The sequence below is a fragment of the Lottia gigantea genome (assembly GCF_000327385.1).
Source record: "Lottia gigantea unplaced genomic scaffold LOTGIsca_384, whole genome shotgun sequence".
Taxonomy (NCBI): domain Eukaryota; kingdom Metazoa; phylum Mollusca; class Gastropoda; family Lottiidae; genus Lottia; species Lottia gigantea.
In genome coordinates this window covers 24,361-29,264 of record NW_008709310.1, presented here as the reverse complement: position 1 = coordinate 29,264, position 4,904 = coordinate 24,361, and positions in this window count along the sequence as shown.

Here is a 4,904-nt window from a genome sequence, read left to right as displayed (position 1 = left end):
ATGAACAGATTTGTGGGTTTGACCCAGTCCTGGAGTGGGAAATTCTTGTCTGCTCCAGTCACCCATATGTTCTCTATCTGATGGCCGTGCTGAGTAGCATTCTTTACAGTGAGGTCTTTTTTGTCAATCCTACGTAAATCATCAATAAATGAATGAACCAAATCCTTGGCCCTGCCGGTCACGGCCCTTGTCCTTTTACCATGAAGTACGGGTCTATCAGCCCTAACCTCAATACCTCCCTCAGCCTCAGCCTCAGCCTCAGAACCTGAACTGGTTTCCTAATCCTCAGGCCTAGGTGTAGCCCCTAACCGACATGACCTGGTTAATTTGTGATAGGCCTTGTCTGTCGTAGACATACCGTGGGTGCGTATAAGGTGGTGGCCCATTTCGGTTATCAAGCGTTTACAAAGCGAACATTCTTTTTTTGTGAGTTTAGATTTGGTCTCGGATGTGCATAGAATTCCCGCTTCATCGGAACACATTCTATGGACTCCCTCCAAATGTCTTTTCAACTTGCAGACAGGGGTTTCACATATCGGGCAAATTTTAATGGGAAGAGGCATACTCGGTTTGATAGTGTTTATATACCCAACACAAAGAGCTACTGTAAGTAAAAAAAGGCCCTAACAACATAAACAGCTTGGAAAACATTAAGACAACTAGAGCCACAGGTGGCACAGAGTGGGACTTTGCAAATGTAGCAAAATGCAAAAGACTCTGAAAAAATCAACCTTCTACGATAATTACATCACGCGCAAGAGCAGTCTAAAGTTGAGAAGAATTCTTTGGAAGATTGTTATAACAGAAGTAGACAGACCTCACAAATGAAAGTATCAGAAGATAGCCAAGGTCAATGACATTTGACATTGAAAGGGAGACGGTCAACAAAGGTCAAGGTTACGAGATACAAGTCATCAAAATTTTTAGATATATACGGCTATAAAACCGGAAGTTGAGATAAGACAGCAAATATAAAAGTATAAATAGATAGCCAATGTGAATGATCTTTGATCCTACAAAAATCAGGGTCAAAAAAGGTCAAGGTCAAAAATTGAAAATTTAGAATTTTCAAAACCTGTTCCTTTTTTTGAACTATAAAGCTGAAACGTTCGAACTTCTAAGACAACGTGGCTCAACGAATGAAGTAATTGTATGCAAAGTATCATTTTGAACAAATGTATACGTTGCGAGTTATGTCCCTTGATAAAATTGTCAATAATGAGTAATTTAACCCGGATGTGCTATGCCCACCTCAATTTCTTTTGCATAGGTTAATTGATATTCTAAATGTTATGTTGTGTTCCAAATTTAAAGCTTCTACATCATACAGGTCAAAAGATATAGGTCAACAAGAGTCAATAAAGGTCAAAATAGAAAATTGAAAATATGGAAATTTCAAAACCCGTTCCTTTTTTGGAAATATAAATCTGAAACAATTGACCTATTAACACAAATTGGCCAAAATAATGAAGTAATTGTGTGCAAAGTTCCTTTTTGAACAAATGTATCCTATGCGAGTTATGCCCCTTTCCCAAAATGTAAACAATTAGTAATTCACCTCAACTTTTTTGCCATAGGTTAATTCATATTCAAATTGTCTTGTTGTGTTCCAAGTTCCAATGTTCTGCATGAAATAGGTCATAAGATATATACTAAGCTCAAAGAAACAGAAATATTGTAAAAAAAAAACTCAAATTTGAAAAATACACGAATTTCAATTTTGCTTTAAAAAACGATTGTTATAAATCACTTCAAAGAACATGAAAAGCACATTAAGAATCCGAAAAAATTAACCCTCTAGGTTAATTAGGTCACGTGCTAGAGCAGTCCAAAGTTGCGAATTTGGCTGTTTCCGGACAGTTATAAAACCGGAAGTACATGTCGGAGGTCAAATGTCAAAGTATTAACTGATAGCTAAGGTCAATGACCTTTGACCCTATGAAGGTCAAGGTCATCAAAGTTCAAGATCACGAGTTATGACCCTTCAAACTTTGAAAAAATTCAACCGGATGTTGCAAAAAAGCAAAATTGAGAATCGAAAAACGGCTTCCTAATGTCATGTTTTTTTTTATCTTCTTTCATTTGACTCCAAAATCATTTAAATCGGATGAGCCATTATGTCTGAATAAAAATCGAATCATTTCAGAAAAATCAAAATGGCGGCCAAAGTTTCACGACTGTTCCGGATTTTTTTTCTTCGTTTTTTTGTCATAACTTTGTCTACCTATCAGCATAAAAATTTTTGTCCTATACAAATTACACCGGAAGATATTCAACCGGAAGTGAACATCGTTTTCCTGTTTAAACCGGAAGTGAAATTGAAAATTTGACTGTACCATTTTGTTAACATTCTTAAACTGTCTTTGCTCTAAATTTTTTTCAGATTAATCAGACAAAATGCAAAAAAAATGAAAAAAATGACAAATTTGGCAAAAAAAATGTCTGCGACAAATTTTCGAATTTTGAAATCTTGAAACTGCTATTCTTTCAGATTTTAACAGTAGATTCCAAAAATGCAAAACCAAAGAAAATCGACCGAAAAATACTAGAGCCGATTATCTTTTCTTGCACATATTGAACTGTGGCACTTCCGGTTTTGCAAAAAAGATCCAAAATATATTTATGCACATCGTCGCCTATATCTAAGGTTCGTGAATGTTGAATGGTTGTTGCAACTATTGTAGTCTAAGCTCAGGAAGGTGTGTAAAAATTGAAAAAAAAAAACTAAAGCCACACCAGAGTGGGACTTTGCAAATGTAGCAAATTGAAAAAGACTCTCAAAAAATCAACCTTCGACGATAATTACATCACGCGCAAGAACAGTCTAAAGTTGAGAAATTTTCATTTTTTAGAAGATTCTAATATCAGAAGTAGACGTCAGACCTCACAAATGAAAGTATCAGAAGATAGCCAAGGTCAATGACCTTTGATCTTGTAAAGGAGAAGGTCTAAAAAGGTCAAGATCAAGGGATATACGTCATCAAAATTTCAAATTCCACACGACTATTAAACCGGAAGTTGACATAGGACGGCAAATATAAAAGTATAAATAGATAGCCAATGCCAATGACGTTTGATCCTACAAAGGTCAAGGTCAACAAAGGTTAATGTCAAAAATTAAAAAATTTTGAATTTCCAAAACCTTTTTTTGAACTATGAAGCGGGAAAAACCGAAATTCTAAGACAAAGTGGCTCACAATACGAGGTAATTGTTTGCAATGTTCCATTTTGAACAAATGTATACTTTGCGAGTTATGTCCCTGGCCAAAAATGTCAATAATGAGTAATTTAACCCGGATGTGCCACGCCTACCTCAATTTTTTTGCATAGTTTAATTGATATTTAAAATGTAATGTCGTGTTCCAAATTTCAAGCTTCTACATAATATAGGTCAAAAGATATAGTTCAACAAATGTCAAAATCGAAAAATGAAAATATCCAAATGTAAAAAACCCGTTCCTTTTTTGGAACTATAAAGCTGAAACAACTGAGCTGTTAACACAAACTGGCCAAAAGGATGAGGTAATTGTGTGCAAAGGCCCTTTTTAAACAAACGCACCCTATGCGAGTTATGCCCCTGCCTCTAAATGTAAACATTTAGTACTTCAACCCGGATGTGCCACGCCCACATACGTTTTTTTGTCATAGGTGAATTCATATTCAAAGTGTCTAGTTATATTCCAAATATCAAGGTTCTACATCAAATAGATCATAAGATATACATACACCAAGCTCAAAAAGTCGCAAATATTGTAAAAAAAAAAAACTCAAATTTGAAAAAATCACGAATTTCAATTTTGCTTTAAAAAAACGATTGTTATATATCTATGTAAAGTACACGAGAAGCACATTAGGAAAATTTATTCTCTAGGTTAATTAGGTCACGTGCTAGAGCAGTCCAAAGTTGCGAATTTGGCTTTTTACGGATAGCTCTAAAACCGGAAGTACATGTCGGAGGTCAAAGGTCAAAGTATCAAATGATAGCCAAGGTCAATGACCTTTGCCCCTCTGAAGGTCAAGGTCATCAAAGGTCAAGGTCACAAGAAATAAGCTTTTAAACTTTGAAAAAATTCAACCGGAAGTTGCGAAAATGCAAAAGCAAAATTCGTAAAAATCGGCTCGCAGCGTTTTGTGAACATTAGACAGCAGATTACATCGACACCAAATTTATGCAGATTTAGTTTATCCCTAAGGACCTTTTTCGATTTTAAGAAAATTAGAAAATCAAGATGGCGGCCAAAGTATCACTTCCGGTCTGGATTTTATTTACTTACGATCAGCATAAATTTCTTTGACCTATTTCAATTACACCGGAAGTTATTCGACCGGAAGTGGATTGTACTTTCAATTGATTCCCCGTTTAAAACCGAAAGTAAAGTTAAATATTTAACAACTACATATTATTTACTTTAGTGATGCCCCTTTGAATATTAAATTTCAGATCAATCGATACAAAAGCAAAAAAGTTGCAAAAAAATTGAAAAATTTGATCGAAAAAAGTGAGCGACGAATTTTCGAATTTCGTAATTTTTCATGTGCTATCAGGTCAGAAATTACAGGTAGATTGTAAAAATGAAAACCCGAAGAAAATCGATGCAAAAATATGCCTTCTAGAGCCGATTTTCGACTTTTTGCACATGTTGAACTGTGGCATTTCCGGTTTTGCAAAAATTTTCCAATATATATTAAAGGAACATGTTGCCACTACAGAAGGTCTAGAGATGGAATGGTTACTGCAACTACTGGGGTGGTTTAGGGAAAAGATAATAAATGAACAGTATTTATTAATGAAAGAATGACTATAAATATATCAATATTAAAATAACTTGCAAATTAGGAAGTTTAGGTAAATTAAAATTTGTTTAAAAAGGATCCATTACACAACTATACAATATCAGCATTAT